The 21,946-nt window shown below is 45.2% G+C and overlaps 1 long non-coding RNA gene across 1 annotated transcript in view; it reads left to right on the forward strand.

Annotated features, from left to right (window-relative positions):
• Window positions 1-21,360, forward strand: part of LOC130272688 (uncharacterized) — a 30,199-nt gene extending 8,839 nt beyond the window's left edge. Inside the window, exon 3 of the long non-coding RNA XR_008843692.1 lies at window positions 19,831-21,360. This is a non-coding gene — a long non-coding RNA (uncharacterized LOC130272688). The remainder of the gene's footprint in view (window positions 1-19,830) is intronic.
• The last annotated feature ends 586 nt before the right edge of the window (window positions 21,361-21,946 follow it).

Below are 21,946 nucleotides of genomic sequence, written 5' to 3' on the forward strand. Positions count from 1 at the left end.
ATGCTGTAATACCACACCCAACCTGGAGACAGACAGGGAGCGGTTTTTGAAATGAATAGGCTCTGTTTTTCGATCCCTGGATAACCACTTTAAGCACCAAGCCTGGCAGTGAGGCGCTTCTGCAGCATGCTTCCCCTGGCTATATCTAACAATCAGAGGGTATCTCAGCACTGAGACTCTATCGATGTAAACTTTTGACATGTCTGTGCGACATATCAAACTGGTATTTAAATGACAATAGTGCTTTAAGCCTAATAATAAATTGACACGTATCTGCAAACAAATACCAATCTGATCCTAAATCTAATACTAGTTGCTATATAAGTTACGGTTATTTCCTCTTCACATTTGTAGTCTCAGAAGACTGTAACTACCGAGTGCTTAACTGCTCTCCTTGTGATCATTTATAAGGATGCTCTAACTATGTAAAGGAAATAACTGGAGTAATTAAACAAACATAAAATTGTGTCAGGTTTCCTTTGTAATGCAGATTAAATAAAGTTACTTGTGATAAAAGTAGGTGCAAACAACCTTTCAGCATTCAGTCATTAACTCCTTATCACGCTTGTCATAGAAATGTCTTTTTGAATTAATAAATCCTAAGAAAAAACTACTATGAGTGACTGTACCTGAAGTCACAGACCCCAACTCCATCCAGTGAAAAAAAAAATATTACCGCAAAGCATCAAATGCTATTGTGCAGCACTCATTTTACTCCCGGCAGCACCAATCAAATACCACCATTTAGCAAACATAATACCCCCTAGTAACATCAAGTACCACAGTGCAGCACATAATGCTTCCCCAAAATCCCAAAAACTAGAATGTGGCACAGAAGTGCCAAATATCACAGTTGCAGGTGGCACATAAATGAGCTGCTTTGCATACTTCTTTTCCCAGAATTCTTAGTGGAAAAATTCTTCACGTACTCTTAAGGTGCTCTCCTCACGGAGAACCAAAACCCCTATGACATTGATAAGGCCTCTCCCTAAAACTGTGTGTGGTGTCCCGGTACCGCATCCTATCCGGTACCTGTGTATATAGGTCCCAATAGCCGGAGTCCCTAGGACGTCGGGTCCTTATTGCCTAGTCCACCCCTAGTCGCCTCTCATCTAGGTATTAGTTATTGTCACGATTCGGCTGGCAGGAGGTGGATCCTCTGTGCCAGAGAGGGATTGGCGTGGACCGTGCTAGTGGACCGGTTCTAAGTTACTACTTGTATTCACCAGAGCCCGCCGCAAAGCGGGATGGTCTTGCAGCGGCGGTAGTAACCAGGTCGTATCCACTAGCAACGGCTCAACCTCTCTGACTGCTGAAGATAGGCGCGGTACAAGGGAGTAGACAAGAGCAAGGTCGGACGTAGCAGAAGGTCGGGGCAGGCAGCAAGGATCGTAGTCAGGGGCAACGGCAGGAGGTCTGGAACACAGGCTAGGAACACACAAGGAAACGCTTTCACTGGCACAATGGCAACAAGATCCGGCGAGGGAGTGCAGGGGAAGTGAGGTATACATAGGGAGTGCACAGGTGAACACACTAATTAGAACAACTGCGCCAATCAGTGGCGCAGTGGCCCTTTAAATCGCAGAGACCCGGCGCGCGCGCGCCCTAGGGAGCGGGGCCGCGCGCGCCGGGACAGGACCGATGGAGAGCGAGTCAGGTACGGGAGCCGGGGTGCCCATCGCGAGCGGGCGCCACCCGCATCGCGAATCACATCCCGGCTGGAGGCGGTATCGCAGCGCACCCGGTCAGTGGATCTGACCGGGGCACTGCAGTAGCGAGGATGTTGCGAGCGCTCCGGGGAGGAGCGGGGACCCGGAGCGCTTGGCGTAACAGTACCCCCCCCCCTTGGGTCTCCCCCTCTTCTTGGAGCCTGAGAACCTGAGGACCAGACTTTTGTCTAGGATGTTGTCCTCAGGTTCCCAGGATCTCTCTTCAGGACCACAGCCCTCCCAATCAACCAAAAAAAATTTTTTCCCTCTGACCGTCTTGGAGGCCAGTATCTCCTTCACGGAGAAGATGTCAGAAGAACCGGAAACAGGAGTGGGAGAAACAAGTTTGGGAGAGAAACGGTTGATGATGAGTGGTTTAAGAAGAGAGACATGAAAGGCATTAGGAATACGAAGAGAATGAGGAAGAAGAAGTTTGTAAGAGACAGGATTAATTTGGCACAAGATTTTGAAAGGACCAAGATAGCGTGGTCCCAGTTTGTAGCTGGGGACACGGAAGCGGACATATTTAGCGGAGAGCCATACCTTGTCTCCGGGAGAAAAAATGGGGGGAGCTCTTCTTTTCTTATCGGCAAACTTTTTCATGCGAGATGAAGCCTGTAAAAGAGAATTTTGGGTCTCTTTCCATATGGTGGAAAGATCACGAGTCACTTCATCCACAGCGGGCAAACCAGAGGGCAAGGGAGTAGGGAGGGGGGGAAGAGGGTGACGGCCGTACACCACGAAAAATGGGGATTTAGAAGAAGATTCAGAGACTCTGAAGTTGTACGAGAATTCGGCCCATGGTAGAAGATCTGCCCAGTCATCCTGGTGGGAGGAAACAAAATGCCGTAAATAGTCACCCAGGACCTGGTTAATTCTTTCTACTTGCCCATTGGATTGAGGATGATAACCAGAAGAGAAGTTTAAGTTAATCTTGAGTTGTTTACAGAGAGCCCTCCAGAATTTTGACACGAATTGGACGCCTCTATCCGAGGCGATCTGCGTGGGCAAACCGTGAAGACGAAAAATGTGTACAAAAAATTGTTTTGCCAACTGAGGCGCTGAAGGAAGACCAGGAAGAGGAATAAAATGTGCCATCTTGGAAAATCGATCAACGACCACCCAAACAACAGTGTTGCCACGGGATGGGGGTAAGTCTGTAATAAAATCCATACCAATCAGAGACCAAGGCTGTTCGGGGACAGGCAGAGGATGAAGGAGACCAGCAGACTTCTGGCGAGGAGTCTTATCCCGGGCACAGACAGTACAGGCCCGCACAAAATCAACAACATCCGTCTCCAGAGTCGGCCACCAATAGAAGCGAGAGATGAGTTGCAAGGACTTTTTGATGCCCGCATGGCCAGCGAGGTGGGAGGAGTGACCCCATTTGAGAATCCCGAGACGTTGGCGTGGAGAAACGAAGGTCTTCCCTGGAGGAGTTTGCCTGATGGAGGCTGGAGAAGTGGAGATCAGACAGTCAGGAGGAATGATGTGTTGCGGAGAGACCTCTACTTCCGAGGCATCCGAGGAACGAGAGAGAGCATCGGCCCTAATGTTCTTGTCGGCAGGGCGAAAATGAATTTCAAAGTTAAAACGGGCAAAGAACAAAGACCACCTGGCCTGGCGAGGATTCAGCCGTTGGGCAGACTGGAGATAGGAGAGATTCTTGTGGTCGGTGTAAATGATAACTGGAAATTTTGATCCCTCCAGCAGATGCCTCCATTCCTCAAGTGCCAATTTAATGGCCAGTAGTTCTCGATCCCCGATGGAGTAGTTCCTCTCCGCCGGAGAGAAGGTCCTAGAAAAAAAACCACAAGTAACAGCATGCCCGGAAGAATTTTTTTGTAGAAGGACTGCTCCAGCTCCCACTGAGGAGGCATCAACCTCCAATAGGAAGGGTTTAGATGGGTCAGGTCTGGAGAGCACGGGAGCAAAAGAAAAGGCAGACTTGAGCCGTTTAAATGCGTCTTCCGCTTGAGGAGACCAGGACTTAGGATTGGCATTCTTCTTGGTTAAAGCCACGATAGGAGCCACAATAGTGGAAAAATGAGGAATAAATTGTCTGTAATAATTGGCGAACCCCAAAAAACGTTGGATAGCACGGAGTCCGGAGGGGCGTGGCCAATCTAAGACGGCAGAGAGTTTATCTGGGTCCATTTGTAGTCCCTGGCCAGAGACCAAGTATCCTAGGAAAGGAAGAGATTGACATTCAAACAGACATTTCTCCATTTTGGCATAAAGTTGATTGTCTCGAAGTCTCTGAAGAACCATGCGGACATGCTGGCGGTGTTCCTCTAAGTTGGCAGAAAAAATCAGAATATCGTCCAGATACACAACAACACAGGAATATAAGAGATCACGAAAAATTTCATTAACAAAGTCTTGGAAGACGGCAGGGTCGTTACACAGGCCAAAGGGCATGACCAGATACTCAAAGTGTCCATCTCTAGTGTTAAATGCAGTTTTCCATTCGTCCCCCTCCCTGATGCGGATGAGATTATAAGCACCTCTTAAGTCCAGTTTGGTAAAGATGTGGGCACCTTGAAGACGATCAAAGAGTTCTGAGATAAGAGGTAGGGGGTAGCGGTTCTTTACCGTGATTTTATTAAGTCCGCGGTAATCAATGCAAGGACGTAGGGAGCCATCTTTTTTGGACACAAAGAAAAATCCAGCTCCGGCAGGAGAGGAGGATTTGCGGATAAACCCCTTTTTTAAATTTTCCTGGATGTATTCAGACATAGCAAGAGTCTCTGGGGCGGACAGAGGATAAATTCTGCCCCGGGGTGGAGTAGTGCCCGGGAGGAGGTCAATAGGACAGTCATAAGGCCTGTGAGGAGGTAGAGTCTCAGCTTGTTTTTTGCAAAATACGTCAGCATAGTCCATATAAGCCTTAGGGAGACCGGTTACAGGGGGAACCACAGGGTCACGGCAGGGAGTACTGGGAACCAGTTTAAGACAGTCCTTGAAACAAGAAGTACCCCAGCTCTTGATCTCTCCTGTGGACCAATCAAGGGTTGGGGAATGGCGTTGAAGCCACGGTAGTCCAAGGAGAATTTCGGAAGTGCAATTGGAGAGGACCAAAAACTCAATTTTTTCGTGATGAGGTCCGATGCACATTAGGAGGGGCTCCGTGCGGTAACGTACGGTACAGTCCAATCTTTCATTGTTAACACAATTGATGTAGAGGGGTCTGGCGAGACTGGTCACCGGGATGTTGAACCTGTTGATGAGAGAGGCCAAAATAAAATTTCCTGCAGATCCGGAATCCAAGAAGGCCATAGTAGAGAAGAAGAAGGTAGAGGCAGATATCCGCACAGGCACAGTAAGGCGTGGAGAAGCAGAGTTGACATCAAGAACTGTCTCACCTTTGTGCGGAGTCAGCGTACGTCTTTCCAGGCGGGGAGGACGGATAGGACAATCCTTCAGGAAGTGTTCGGTACCGGCACAGTACAGGCAAAGATTCTCCATGCGGCGTCGTGTCCTCTCTTGAGGTGTCAAGCGAGACCGGTCAACTTGCATAGCCTCCACGGCGGGAGGCACAGGAACGGATTGCAGAGGACCAGAGGAGAGAGGAGCCGGGGAGAAAAAACGCCTCGTGGGAACAAAGTCCATATCCTGGCGGAGCTCCTGACGCCTTTCAGAAAAACGCATGTCAATGCGAGTGGCTAGATGAATGAGTTCATGCAGGTTAGCAGGAATTTCTCGTGCGGCCAGAACATCTTTAATGTTGCTGGATAGGCCTTTTTTAAAGGTCGCGCAGAGGGCCTCATTATTCCAGGATAATTCGGAAGCAAGAGTACGGAATTGGATGGCGTACTCGCCAATGGAAGAATTACCCTGGACCAGGTTCAGCAGGGCAGTCTCAGCAGAAGAGGCTCGGGCAGGTTCCTCAAAGACACTTCGAATTTCCGAGAAGAAGGAGTGTACAGAGGCAGTGACGGGGTCATTGCGGTCCCAGAACGGTGTGGCCCATGACAGAGCTTTCCCAGACAGAAGGCTGACTACGAAAGCCACCTTAGACCTTTCAGTAGGAAACTGGTCCGACATCATCTCCAAGTGCAGGGAACATTGTGAAAGAAAGCCACGGCAAAACTTAGAGTCCCCATCAAATTTATCCGGCAAGGATAGTCGTAGGCCGGAAGCGGCCACTCGCTGCGGAGGAGGTGCAGGAGCTGGCGGAGGAGATGATTGCTGAAGCTGTGGTAGTAGCTGCTGTAGCATCACGGTCAGTTGAGACAGCTGGTGGCCTTGTTGCGCTATCTGTTGACACTGCTGGGCGACCACCGTGGTGAGGTTGGCGACAACTGGCAGTGGAACTTCAGCGGGATCCAAGGCCGGATCTACTGTCACGATTCGGCTGGCAGGAGGTGGATCCTCTGTGCCAGAGAGGGATTGGCGTGGACCGTGCTAGTGGACCGGTTCTAAGTTACTACTGGTATTCACCAGAGCCCGCCGCAAAGCGGGATGGTCTTGCAGCGGCGGTAGTAACCAGGTCGTATCCACTAGCAACGGCTCAACCTCTCTGACTGCTGAAGATAGGCGCGGTACAAGGGAGTAGACAAGAGCAAGGTCGGACGTAGCAGAAGGTCGGGGCAGGCAGCAAGGATCGTAGTCAGGGGCAACGGCAGGAGGTCTGGAACACAGGCTAGGAACACACAAGGAAACGCTTTCACTGGCACAATGGCAACAAGATCCGGCGAGGGAGTGCAGGGGAAGTGAGGTATACATAGGGAGTGCACAGGTGAACACACTAATTAGAACAACTGCGCCAATCAGTGGCGCAGTGGCCCTTTAAATCGCAGAGACCCGGCGCGCGCGCGCCCTAGGGAGCGGGGCCGCGCGCGCCGGGACAGGACCGACAGAGAGCGAGTCAGGTACGGGAGCCGGGGTGCGCATCGCGAGCGGGCGCCACCCGCATCGCGAATCGCATCCCGGCTGGAGGCGGTATCGCAGCGCACCCGGTCAGTGGATCTGACCGGGGCGCTGCAGTAGCGAGGATGTTGCGAGCGCTCCGGGGAGGAGCGGGGACCCGGAGCGCTCGGCGTAACAGTTATCTAGTAATTATTTAGGATTTATATGTAAAGGATTGTATAAATGTATATAAATAGTTAATTACCTGTCCGGAGCGTAGCAAGACCTGCGGGTCACGTGATCAAACTCTATGGTTTTTTGCTTAAGGACCTTTGGAGGTCCCTGTGACGTATTGCGCCCACCATGCTTTGTGACGGTGAGTGACAGATATTCGGACCACTAAAAACAATCCCACCCCTGCCCATATAAGGGAGCGGCGGCCATTGTTAGCTCTCTTTCCTCGTGGGCTGTTGACAGGGAAAGATCTGCGCTGCTTTCATCAGTGAATTTAGGCCCTAGCCTTGCGGCGACGGCTGATCTCTTCTTAACCGTGAGTGTATCAATCCCTAAGCACTCTGCAAAATCACCGGACCTTATCTATCCCCTAAATACGGACAGATCTTCAAAATTAACCCTAAATTCAGAGACGTATAATACTATTCAAGGTCAGCAACAACTGTCAGTCACTGAACTGTATAGAGACTGTTTGCCTAAGACTGTTACTGTTCATTGGATGTAACGCAAGCATTTAAGTAAAGTTATCCAAGTTCAATTTCAACTACCTTGTGGACCTTCAGTCATTTTATGCATGCACCTATCGTTATTGGGAAGGGCGACGATAGGCCGGAGAATTACCTCAGCATACTAGCCCTCAGCCTGGCGTCACGAACTATAGGGTTAACCTTAACCCCTCATCTAGCTAATCAACACCCCAACTACCATACACCCCCCAAGGGCTACCACAAAGCCTTTTTGGCGTCGCACGAACAGGATTTGGGTGTGTGCCTACTGCAGTCTCCACTAGTGAAAGTGTACTCCCCCCCCCCCAGAAAAAGAACTTTATTCATGTGCTGTAAAACGTGTTGCTGTGTACGGGAGCGGTATCCGTGGTGCACCATACAAGGGGGCCACGAGAAAAGTAAGGGGGAAGGCGAAGATTTATCTACAACTGACTGTCCCCTCACCACAGAACCTGGGGCTCGTGGGCCCAGATCCCGTTGGAGGAGTCTGCTGTGAGTACCCTGCCAGAGGCGGCCTATTCTTCCTCCTCCAGCCCTGAGGTCATTCCTCGATCAAGCTTGCTAAGTGCACGACCTTGCTCACCAAAATTGCCCATTGGGTGTTCGGAGATGAGCCGAAGCTGATCGAGTACATGCACAGAGTACTTCAACCATTACCTGGGAAGCCACTACCACCAATCCCAACTGCAGAAAAAGAAAGGGCCCGTCAAGAAGCCGAGCTGGCCGAATTGATGGAAAAGCTAAAGGCCCGACACAAAGATCTCTATGCCCCCAAGCACGTGCATTTGTCCCATGAAGAAAAAGTACGGTATCAAGAAAATACCAAAGAAATGGAGGCATTGTACATACGCAAATGGGATCACCCCCGAGAAGGGGAGGATCCATTAGAAAGAAGAAGAGCAACTGTGGCCAAGTTCGACAAGGTCAGAGGACACTCCTTGACTGCCACACTGGGCAGACCATCCTCGTAAACTGGCGAGCAGTGCAAAGGCCATATCTCCATAAGAAGTTCTACACCTTGCAGGTGGGTGAAATTGTGGAGTACACCCCAGTCCAGAGCCTTCGTGGAGAATGGGCTGCAGTGGTCAGAAGACCAACAGCCCCAACACAGCTTCCCTTCACATATTTTCCGTCAACTGATTGGGAGTCCGATCCCTTCAACTTGAGGCCAAAAAGGTCTGCTCCTAAAGCCTCCACCAGCGTACCCAAGGAGGAGGAGCTTCAACAGCCAAGTTCATCATCTTCTATGTACAACAAAGAGCCAAGTTCATCATCTTCTATGTGCAGCAAAGAGCCAAGTTCTTCATTTTCTGCATATCGTCAAGAGTCAAGTCCTGCTCAAGTTCAGGAAAGTAAGCCCAAATTGCAGGCACCAAAGACCGTACCTAGACCCTCTCGGAGTAATGAGAGTTTGTCTGTTCCAAAGGTACCAACGCACGTACCTAGGCCCTCTCAGAGCAATGAGAGTTTGCCTCCTGCACAGGTACCAACGTATGTACCAAGGCCCTCTTCTGACATGGAGAGTTTGCCTGCTTCCAGGGTACCAACGAAAGTGTTATGGGTCCATCCTAATTTGGAGATGGTACTCAAGCCCTATTGCCCCACTTTGGCTAGAAAGCCTATAACCCCTGCTAATGCTACCTTCCACCACTCCATCCTCACCAATGTGGTGTGGCAAAGCTATGTCAAATCCAATTCTGCCCCTGATGTTGGCAGATACAGAGGAACCAAGAGAGGCACAACAAGGGTAAAGAAGAATATCCTCTAAAGAGACTCTAAAGTAATGTCAGATTGTTTCTTGTGTTAACCACTTTTGTTTTGCAGCAACCAAGTTCAAGAATTGTGCCTAGCAGGACTGTGCTAAGATTGTTCCAGTTCAAAGTTCAGCAACCTAACCACTAAGCTTGTGCCTGACTATTAAGTCAAGAGACTCCTAGCCTGTAGGAGATTCATTAAGGACTGTACCCGGCTGATTTGTGGTAAGGCCGTGTTACCTTTCCCTTCCTATGAACTCTTAGTGTAGGTGGACTGCTGATCCTTACACGCCACTTTGTATATTTCCCTTTAATTGGACTCCTAGTGTAGGTGGACTGCTGATCCTTACACGTCTGTTTTATGTATATACCAGCAGCGTCATAAGAACTCTTATGCTAAATGTTGCACTTATCAGGTGAATGCGCCTGAACCATGTTGGAGTGTTCATAATTGTGTAAGTCTGTATAGTAAATATGTATATGGTTCTTGTACACAGGAAGATATCCTCGTGTCTGTGTACATAAAAAAATAAGTAAGGTTTGTACATAGAAAAATAGTCTAATGTCTATGTACATAAAAAGTGAGTCAGAGCTGTACACAGAAAATATCGACGTGCTGCACTTGTACACTCAACACTAAAAACGTAAATGATCCCTGTACATACAAATGTATAGAATGCAAAAGGTGTTTTAGTAGGTAACTCAACAGGTGACACTCCGGCTCCTCCGTGGGTAGTATTATTGCTAATCGCTAGCACCTGTCTCAACAAAAATAATAGGGAAGATTCCCCTTAAAATAGTACTTGCACACATAGTACTCTAGATGACTGACTTAAATGTACTACCTCAAGTTTCTTTAGTACATACATAAAACAAAATTTGTCTCACTTATGAAAACACTTTAGGAATTGTAGCATATTGATACCCAATTCCTGCCACTGTTAGGTACACTTATTATTTTCCTTCTTTACGTGTGTGAGATGCTCTGCCTGGCCAGTAGGTGCTCTTGCGAATATAGAATTAAACACGTAATTCCTAAGAATAATCTAGTTAGGTTGTTTTGAAAGTGCTCTAGGGGTAAGTAGAGTATAGCCGATAGACCCTAGCAGCCATCCTTACTGTGAACTAGCTTCCGGATAGCCAGTATAACTTTTGTGTACTAACAGGTAACTTATTGTTGGCGAATAAAATGTGTGAGATAATAAAAATGTCTAGTCAGCTTGAAACTAAAGGTATAGAGAGCTGTACTAATATTCAGTTTATCCTCATAAAAAAAATGTGTAGAGAGCTAATAAAATGTCTTAGGAGCTAGCAACTACATGTCAGATAGCTGCCTGATTGTCTAGTAAGCTTTAAAGTGTATAATAAGTTTAATAAAATGTTTAAGAAGCTAGAAACTAAAAGGTTAGATAGCTTCCTCAAATGTCTAACTAGCATTTATGTCTAGATAGTACCAATGTTTAGATAGATTTCTATTGCCTAGTCCAGATACTAGTAAGAGTACCAGAGAATGTAAATGTGTTCAATGTTTACTTAGGATGTATAGCAAATTTATAGATCATCCTGTTCTAGTCCTAGTCCCTCTGTCTTAGGGGACAGCCGTCGAGGTCGACTTATCTTAACCCCTTGGGGACGGAGCCCATTATGACCCTAAGGACGGGAGCATTTTTTGCAAACCTGACCACTGTCACTTTAAGCATTAATAACTCTGGAATGCTTTTACTTATAAATTTGATTCCGAGATTGTTTTTTCATGACATATTCTACTTTATGTTAGTGGTAAATTTTCGGCGATACTTGCATCCTTTCTAGGTGAAAAATGCAAAAATTTCATGAAAAATTTGAAAATTTAGCATTTTTCTAACTTTGAAGCTCTCTACTTATAAGGAATATGGATATTCCAAATAAATTATGTATTGATTCACATATACAATTTGTCTACTTTATGTTTGCATCAGAAAATTGACGAGTTTTTACTTTTGGAAGACATCAGAGGGCTTCAAAGCTCAGCAGCAATTTTCCAATTTTTCACAAAATTTTCAAAATCGGAATTTTTCAGGGACCAGTTCAAAGTGGATTTGAAGGGTCTTCTGGTTAGAAATACCCGATAAATGACCCCATTATAAAAACTGCACCCCTCAAAGTATTCAAAATGACATTCAGTAAGTGTGTTAACCCTTTAGGTGTTTCACAGGAATAGCAGCAAAGTGAAGGAGAAAATTCAAAATCTTCATTTTTTACACTGGCATGTTCTTGTAGACCCAGTTTTTGAATTTTTACAAAGGGTAAAAGGAAAAAAATCCTCTCAAAATTTGTAACCCAATTTCTCTTGAGTAAGAAAATACCTCATATGTGTATGTCAAGTGTTCGGCGGGTGCACTAGAGGGCTCAGAAGCGAAGGAGCAACAATGGGATTTAGGAGAGTGAGTTTTTCTGAAATGGTTTTTGGGGGGCATGTCCCATTTAGAAAGCCCCTATGGTGCCAGGACAGCAAAAAAAACCACATCGCACACTATTATGGAAACGACACCCCTCAAGGAACGTAACAAGGGGTACGGTGAGCCTTAACACCCCACAGGTGTTTGACAACTTTTTGTTAAAGTCGGATGTGTAAATGAAAAAAAAATATTTTTCCACTAAAATGCTGGTTTTTCCCCAAATTTTACTTTTTTACAAAGGGTAATAGGAGAAAATGCCCCCCAAAATTTGTAACCCCATTTCTTCTGAGTATGGAAATACCCCATATGTGGACGTCAAGTGCACTGCGAGCGAACTACAATGCTCAGAAGAGAAGGAGCGCCATTGAGCTTTTAGAGAGATAATTTGTTTGGAATGTAAGTCAGGGGCCATGTGCATTTACAAAGCCCCCCGTGGTGCCAGAACAGTGGACCCCCCCACATGTGACCCCATTTTGGAAACTACACCCCTCACGAAATGTAATAAGGGGTGCAGTGAGCATTTACACCCCACTGGCGTTTGACAGATCTTTGGAACAGTGGGCTGTGCAAACAAAAAAATTAAATTTTTCATTTTCACAGACCACTGTTCCAAAAATCTGTCAGACACCTGTGGGGCGTAAATGCTCACTGTACCCCTTATTACATTCCGTGAGGGGTGTAGTTTCCAAAATGGGGTCACATGTTGGTATTTATTATTTTGCATTTATGTCAGAACCGCTGTAAAATCAGCCACCCCTGTGCAAATAACCAATTTCGGCCTCAAATGTACATAGTGCGCTCTCACTCCTGAGCCTTGTTGTGTGCCCGCAGAGCATTTTACGCCCACATATGGGGTATTTCCGTACTCAGGAGAAATTGCGTTACAAATTTTGGGGGTCTTTTTTTCCTTTTACCTCTTGTGAAAATAAAAAGTAAAGGGCAACACCAGCATGTTAGTGTAAAAATTTTTTTTTTTTTTACACTAACAGGCTGGTGTAGACCCCAACTTTTCCTTTTCATAAGGGGCAAAAGGAGAACAAGCCCCCCAAAATTTGTAGTGCAATTTCTCCCGAGTACGGAAATACCCCATATGTGGCCCTAAACTGTTTCCTTGAAATACGACAGGGCTCCAAAGTAAGAGAGCACATGCGCATTTGAGGACTTAATTAGGGATTGCACAGGGGTGGACATAGGGGTATTCTACGCCAGTGATTCCCAAACAGGGTGCCTCCAGCTGTTGCTAAACTCCCAGCATGCCTGGACAATCAGTGGCTGTCCGGAAATGCTGGGAGTTGTTGTTTTGCAACAGCTGGAGGCTCCGTTTTGGAAACACTTCTGAACAATACGTTTTTTATTTTTATTGGCGGGGACAGTGTAAGGGGGTGTATATGTAATGTTTTACTGTTTATTAGGTGTTAGTGTAGTGTTTTTAGGGTACATTCACACTGGCGGGTTACGGTAAGTTTCCCGCTAGGAATTTGCGCTGCGGCGAAAAATTTGCCACAGCTCATACTTGAAGCAGGAAACTTGCTGTAAACCCGCCTGTGTGAATGTACCCTGTACGTTCACATGGGGGGGGGGGGAACCTCCAGCTGTTTCAAAACTACAACTCCCAGCATGCACGGTCTGTCAGTACATGCTGGGAGTTGTAGTTTTGCAACAGCTGGAGGCACACTGGTTGGAAAACCTTCAGTTAGTTTCAGTTACCTAACTCAGTATTTTCCAACCAGTGAGCCTCCAGCTGTTGCAAAACTACAACTCCCAGCATGCATGGTCTGTCAGTACATGCTGGGAGTTGTAGTTTTGCAACAGCTGGAGGCACACTGGTTGGAAAACCTTCAGTTCGGTTCTGTTACCTAACTCAGTATTTTCCAACCAGTGAGCCTCCAGCTGTTGCAAAACTACAACTCCCAGCATGCACGGTCTGTCAGTACATGCTGGGAGTTGTAGTTTTGAAACAGCTGGAGACACACTGGTTGGAAAATACTGAGTTGGGTTCTGTTACCTAACTCAGTATTTTCCAACCAGTGTGCCTCCAGCTGTTGCAAAACTACAATTCCCAGCATGTCTGATCACAGAAGGGCATGCTGGGAGATGTAGTTATGCAACAGCTGGAGGTACGCAACTACAACTCCCAGCATGCCGAGACAGCTGTTTGCTGTGTGGGCATGCTGGAATTTGTAGTTTTGCAACATCTGGAGTGCTACAATTTAGAGACCACTGAACAGTGATCTCCAAACTGTGGACCTCCAGATGTTGCAAAACTACAACTCCCAGCATGCCCAGACAGCAAACAGCTGTGTGGGCATGCTGGGAGTTGTAGTTTTGCAAGATCTAGAGGGCAGTATAGAGATCACTGTGCAGTGGTCTCTAAACTGCAGACCTTCAGCTGTTGCAAAACTACAAATTCCAGCATGCCCACACAGCAAACAGCTGTCTGGGCATGCTGGGAGTTGTAGTTTTGCAACATCTGGAGGGCTACAGTCTAGAGACCACTATAGTGGTCTCAGACTGTAGCCCTCTAGATGTTGCTATGCAACTACTCACCGGCTTCCGTCGCATCCGGGAGCCGTCCTCTTCTGCCGCACGCCGCCGCAGATCTCCTTCGCCGCCGCCGATCCCCGACGCTCCGCTGTCTCTGGAGGGGTAAGTGGACTCCGGCGCCGCTCCTCTTCGTTTTCCCCGTTCTGCCCCGCCTATTGTGGGAGGGCAGGACGGGGAAAACGAAAGTAAACCCCTCCGCCCCTGATCTGCTATTGGTGGTCGCATCTAGACCACCAATAGCAGAGATAGGAGGGGTGGCAACTCTGCCACCTCACTCCTATCGCTTTAGGGGGATCGTGGGTGTCTTAAACACCCGCGATCCCCCTTCTATTCCGGGTCACCATAGACCCGTAATGACCTGGAATCGGCGCAAATCGCAAGTGTGAATTCACTTGCGATTTGCGCCGATCGCCGACATGGGGGGGTCTAATGACCCCCCTGGGCATTTGCACGGGGTGCCTGCTGATACATATCAGCAGTCACCCCGGCCCGGTCCCCGCCCGGCGCGCGGCGGGGGCCGAAATTCCCACGGGCGTATGGATACGCCCTTCGTCCTTAAGTACCAGGACGCAAGGGCGTATGCATACGCCCTTCGTCCCCAACAGGTTAAGTAAGGGGGTTTGTGGTGTCCCGGTACCGCATCCTATCCGGTACCTGTGTATATAGGTCCCCATAGCCAGAGTCCCTAGGACGTCGGGTCCTTATTGCCTAGTCCACCCCTGGTCACCTCTCATCTAGGTATTAGTTATTTAGTAATTATTTAGGATTTATATGTAAAGGATTGTATAAATGTATATAAATAGTTAATTACCTGTCCGGAGCATAGCAGGACCTGCGGGTCACGTGATCAAACTCTATGGTTTTTTGCTTAAGGACCTTTGGAGGTCCCTGTGACGTATTGCGCCCACCATGCTTTGTGACGGTGAGTGACAGATATTCGGACCAATAAAAACAACCCGCCCCTGCCCATATAAGGGAGCGGCGACCATTTTTAGCTCTCTTTCCTCGTGGGCTGTTGACAGGGAAGGATCTGCGCTGCTGTCATCATTGAATTTAGGCCCTAGCCTTGCGGCGACGGCTGATCTCTTCTTAACCGTGAGTGTATCAATCCCTAAGCACTCTGCAAGATCACCGGACCTTATCTATCCCCTAAATCCGGACGGATCTTCAAAATTAACCATAAATTCAGAGACTTATAATACTATTCCAGGTCCGCAACTGTCCGTCACTGAACTGTATAGAGACTGTTTGCCTGAGACTGTTACTGTTCATTGGATGTACCGCAAGCATTTAAGTAAAGTTATCCAAGTTCAAGTTCAACTACCTTGTGGACCTTCAGTCATTTTATGCATGCACCTATCGTTATTGGGAAGGGCGGCGATAGGCCGGAGAATTACCTCAGCATACTAGCCCTCAGCCTGGTGTCACGAACTATAGGGTTAACCTTAACCCCTCATCTACCTAAACAACACCCCAACTACCATACACCCCCCAAGGGCTACCACATGTGTTTCTCAAGCATGGTCCTTAAGTACCCCAACAGGTCATGTTTTCTGGATTTTCTTGGTCTTTCACAGGTGATATTATTATGGTCAGTGAATCAGGCATCACCACAGTTATATCACCTGTGAAAGAAAATCCTGAAAACATGACCTGAAAATAAATTTTCTGCCATTTGGTTAAATCTTTTATTTTGGATAAATATTCCAGTCAGTTAGCAAGACTGTAGTGATACACTGACTCCGAGGCAGTGTCACCCGTCCAGGTGACATATAAATGAGCTGCATTACACATTTCATGTTCCAAAAAAGTGCTAAATGGCTTAAAATTCTCTATGCTTCGGGCATGTCCACTTCTGTGTCTAGCAGAATCTCAAACCTAGCCTGTTCTTGGTGGAGGCTTTGCTCGTTGTTGCAATGATGCCCAGACCCATCAGGAGGTGTTGGCAATAAGCCAATTGTAATCTGCCATGCAGTCCATACCTTCCTGCAGTGAGCTATAAAAGCTTTGTCTAGCCTGTGGTCCTTACCTGTGATATTCATTTCTACCTGGTTTCTGTCTTTATATGTAATCTCTTGGATATTTGCATTGAATTCTTTTGCTTGTAACCCGACTACTCTCCATCTGTCATTTCTGTACCTCGTTGCTATTTTGGTTCGGACTCGGCTCTGTACTGTCTTTTACTTTATTATTTTAACATTGCTATGCTCTCTCTATCTCTCTCTCTGCTTGTGACTCAGACTCTCCTTGTTCTTTGACTTGAATTTAGGCTCTCCTTGTTCTTTGACTTGAAGGACAGGTGAGCAGGAACTTATATGGACTTCCCTGACCTACATCTGCCATGTAATATAGGCTCTTAAAGGAGACCTAACTGTGAAGTGTCCTCTGTGTCACGTGTGTGTGTGGTGTGATTAACCCTTGTGTTACCTTGCAGCGACAGCTTTACTGTGCAAAATACAATACAAAGAAGATACATAGAATAAAGACATAATTATTTATTTATCACCCAGACTTAACCCTGTTGTGGGGCATTTAACTACGTCCTCAGAACTTGCAGAATGCATAACACAGTTTAACATATTTGCCTTGAGTGATACTATAATACTATTATATATTAAATATAAGAAATATACATATATATATTTATATATATATACATATATATATATATATATATATATATATATATATATATACATACACAGTGAGGCAAAAAAGTATTTAGTCAGCCACCAATTGTGCAAGTATAGGTATACCTCAACTATGAGAGACAGAATGAGAAAAAAAATCCATAAAATCACACATTTCCAAAATTATGGTGGAAAATAAGTATTTGGTCAATAATAAAAGTTCATCTCAATACTTTGTTATATACCCTTTGTTGGCAATGACAGAGGTCAAACGTTTTCTGTAAGTCTTCACAAGGTTTTCACACACTGTTGCTGGTATTTTAGCCCATTCCTCCATGCAGATCTCCTCTAGAGCAGTGATGTTTTGGGACTTTCACCTCCCTCCAAAGGTTTTCTATTGGGTTGAGATCTGGAGACTGGCTAGGCCATTCCATGATCTTGAAATGCTTCTTACGAAGCCACTCCTTTGTTTCCCGGGCAGTGTATTTGGGATCATTGTCATGCTGAAAGACCCAGCCATATTTCCTCTTCAATGGAAGGAGGTTTTCACTCAAAATCTCATGATACATGGCCCCATTCATTCTTTCTTTAACATGGAACAGTCCTCCTGGTCTCTTAGCAGAAAAACAGCCCCAAAGCATGATGTTTCCACCTCCATACTTCATAGTAGGTATGGTGTTCTTTGGATGCATCTCAGCATTCTTTCTCCTACAAACACGATTTATTTTTTTACCAAAAAGTCCTACTTTGGTTTCATCTGACCATATGACATTCTCCCAGTAATCTTCTGGATCATCCAAATGCTCTCTAGCAAACTTCAGACGGGCCCAGACATGTACTAATGTTAGCAGGTGGACACATCTGGCACTGCGTGATTTGACTCCCTGGCGGCATAGTGTGTTACTGATGTCAGCCTTTGTTACTATGGTCCCAGCTATCGACAGGTCATTCCCTAGGTCCCCCCCCCCCCCGTGTGGTTCTGGGATTTTTGCTCACGTTGCTCGTTCCTGTGATAATTTTGACACCACGGGGTGTGACATTGCGTCGAGCCCCAGATCGAGGGAGATTTTGAGTGGTCTTTTACGTCTTCCATTTTCTAATAATTGCTCCCGCTGTTGCAGATTCAGTCTTCCCAGCCTGGTGCAGGTCAACAATTTTGTTTCTGGTGTCCTTCAACAGCTATTTGGTCTTGGCCATAGTGGAGTTTGGAGTTTGACTGTTTGAGGTTGTGAACAGGTGCATTTCATACTGATAACAAGTTCAAACAGGTGCCATTAATACAGGTAACGAGTGGAGGACAAAGGTGACTCTTAAAGAAAAAGTTACAGGTCTGTGAGACCAAATATTTATTTTCCACCATAATTAGCAAATAAATTATTTTAAAATCAAACAACGGGATTTTATGGATTTTTTTTCTCATTCTGTCTCTCATAGTTGGGGTATACCAATGATGAAATTTACAGGCCTCTCTCATCTTTTTAAGTGGGAAAACTTAAACAATTGGTGGCTGACTAAATACTTTTTTGCCCCACTGTATATATACATATATATATATATATATATATATATATATATATATATATATTTGGCAGATGGACTCTTTTCCCAGAAAAATTCTAATATTAACTTGTTCATTTATTAGAATTAATGGATAAATCCTATACCCAGCATGGTGGTGTCTTTGGAGCACCATGTATTCTTGTTTCATTTAACATAGGTTGCCTGGTTTCTTATAAAACTCACCTGTTTGTCTGCTAGGGATACGTAAAAATTGATTATCAGCCTCATTGGGGACAGGGATCGATAGAGCTGCAAATATGAATGGTTTAGGGGGGGGGGGATAGGAAATACTATGCTGTAGTGAAGTATACTACTGTTTCTTTTCCTCACTTACCATTACATTGTTTCTAAATGTAGACAAATGAATGGGGATTATAAGAATAGACCATGCACTATTAGTACCTCCACATTTGTGCTTTATCTCTGTGAGCAAGGCTCTGTACTGCATGAATCTTTTAAAAGCAGTGTAAGAAATATTTAAGACCCCAGTCTATGAGGAACAGCTCTCCTAGGCATAATTTCGGCACTGGTTACAGCAGGGAGTGTGTGCTGTGAGGAAAGTATTATTTTTCTAAATGGAAGGTGTCAGACGGTCACGGCAATGTGACTGCGTGTTCAAGATCACTGCCTCCCATCTGCAATTTGTGACGTGTGAAAGATTCTGCCCAAATGTGCTCACCAACTGGAAATCCTCAGCAGTTTTCTCTTATCAGGAGAGACCAAGATAACCAATGGTTTACAGATCACGGATCCTATCAAATTAATATCATTCTGGGATAGAATCTGCTTTACATACTCCTATCTAACTCCAGCTAAAATGACTATAGCATGCAAGTTCATTTATCAGATTAAGAGGCAATGCTATCTATCAGGACACAAAGACAGAGCCAGATGCACAAAGACACACACAGACACACACTATGCAGGAGATATCTTGGAAATAATTATCTGCCTGTATAAAACTGTTTTTCCCACTTAACATTGGCCAGTAGTGTATGTTACACTGCATCACATAGATGTATATGGGGGTTGAACTGAATATTCTTTTTTGCAGGATTCGTATCATTTGCAAGAAATTGTCACTTTAAATGGGCACCATATAGCTGAGAGGCTGTTCAGGGATCTTTTTTTTTTTTTTTTTTTTTTACTTTATGTGGTGTACACATGGTACATGTATTAATATGGCACACCTATATTTGGGCAAATGTGTACCTATTAGGAGCTTTCCTGTATAACAATAATTCTATACTTTATTTAGAGATGAATGCATACTTTTTTACTCTGTATTATTTATTTGTATGTATTTATTGTATTTATCATGTGATATTCATAGCTGACTACTGTTTGTACTATATGGAATGGTTTGATATGGCCCTCTTGGATTTATGCATGTTCTTTTTAATGTTGTTATCAAAATGTTGTGCTTTTGTGCTAAAATAAAGATGAATATTGCATTTAAACTAATAATAGTGCATTTAAAGGATTGTATAGTGAAAAAACGACTCATCCTCTACCTACAGGATTGCTGGGGCAACTGGTGTTTTTCACTGGACAACCCCTTTAACATGTATTTGGTTTATTGACTGCACTTGTGTTTTTTGCAGAAAAGATAGGACAGAAGACAGTGTTGGGTTGCCGTGTCTTACCATGGGTGCGGTGAAGTCAATGCAGTGTGTCACCACTCTGAGTAGAAGGAGACTTGGAAGGTGTTAAAAGGTTGAAATTTGGCACCAATTCTGGAGATGACCTAGTGAGGGACCTACTGTGAATGTGACCACTAAACACTTGTGCCTCATCTGAGAACATCAACCATCAAGATTCGGATAACACTGTATGTTAAAAAGTATTAAATACTTTTTATGATGCCCGGGGTAGGGAACCGTGCAAACCTGGACCTCACTTTAATCCCTGTCCCTAAATACTTATAAAATCCACCAAAGACGGCAGCCTCCAACTGGGTGATGGCCCCTACATTGGACTACGTGTTGTCACATTGGGCAGGGATTGAGTGAAGCCCTTATCTTACCCACACCCTCTGCCCCTGCCTACTTGTGTACCCATACTAAACAACGGGTCCACAGCCACAAGGATGTTTCCTACCTATATACATGCAGGGACGGACAGAGTCAAAACAATAAAGTGCAATACAGACAGAGTCGGGAACAGCTGGAGGCAAACAAAACCAACAAAAGTCAATCTAAAGAAACACAGTCAAGTCAGAGTCAAACTAGCCAAGTCAGCAACAGTAGATTAGCGAGGTACCAATTCACTAGAACAGAAGAAAGGTCAAAAGACAAGCCAAGATCAATACACAGAATACAGGGAACAACAATGCTGGTTACTCAAACACGTTGGTTCACTGGCAACCGCAAACAGAGTGAGCTGGACTTAAGTAGCTAAGCTCACAGGTGCAGGCTCAGCCTGGTTAGCTGCTTACAGCCCAGATTGGCTAAGGTGTAGCCAAGCAACCAGGCCAAGCCTACGCTCAGGGAAGATTAACCCTTCGAGTTCTTAAATGTGCCGGGGCATCAGAGCAATCCAAAGAGTTAGACGAGTAGGCAACACATGGGCAACCTGATACAAAATCAACAAGCACACAACAGACAATAACACAATAACATACTGGCGACAGATTAAGGACAAGCAATAGGTCAACCCTAGATAGCGGTGTAGTACAAAGTCAGCAGGCAAAGAGTAGTCAGGTGAGGTCACATGTAAAAGTAAGAATGTACAGGTCTGGTCACAGAATAACAGGAAACAAGAAACACCCATGAAAAGGTAAGAACCTCTATCGTGGGTGGAGTAGTAGTGCAGCTACTGAATTTAAATAATCCTCCTCTGAGAGGTGTGAGCACCAGTGCCGCAGCTTATTGGCCCAGTGCTCCCATCTTCTAATTGTCTGGCAAGTCAGGTCACACATTGACAAATAGTTTTGCAATCAACAAAGTTGTCAGGATGTTGGTAGATGCTGCTGGGAGTCAGGCAAGGTCTGTATATGTATGCATGTATGTTACAGATGCATTGACTATGACATTTTATAATATAATGCACAATATGTTCACTATATATAGCTTATACATGTACTCTCATTTATGCATTGTGTGTTATCACTTAAAATATGTAATAAAACTGTAAACAAGTGATCCTTTCAGTCATGGTTTTATAAATTCTCTACAGTTGATCTTAAGCTCTGTTCACATCCATGTCAAGAATTCCTTTTGAAGAAGCAGTTCTGTCAGCAGTTCCGTCATGAATATGTCTGCATGCAGTGCTATTCTTGCTGCCAAAACTATGGAGAACTTGTTTATACCCTGATAGACCCTATTATAAGTCATTGGTGTCTGTCGGGCACTGTTTGGATCCATCAGGCAATGGATGTAGCACATAGCTATGGCCTCCATTATATTGGAAACCATGACCCAGCATAAAATAGTTGACATGTTCCCTTTAAAGTGCATTAACGCACAGGACAATGCATCACAGCATAACATATTTGTGTAATGATTGGGCTCATGATGTAGAATAATGTACCTTTTATTTCCTCAGGAAATTAGTTCATTTGTAATTCATCGTTGTGACCAATGTTACTTACTATATATGTCCAGGTATGTCAATGGACAAGCTTCATCATTACAAATGTCAGCTCCGGTACAAAGTCAATGTTGCCAATCATTGCTGCCATCATTATGGAGGAATTGAGGCTTTGCTTTTGACGGATCG

This window comes from Hyla sarda, chromosome 5, assembly GCF_029499605.1.
Source record: "Hyla sarda isolate aHylSar1 chromosome 5, aHylSar1.hap1, whole genome shotgun sequence".
Lineage (NCBI taxonomy): Eukaryota > Metazoa > Chordata > Amphibia > Anura > Hylidae > Hyla > Hyla sarda.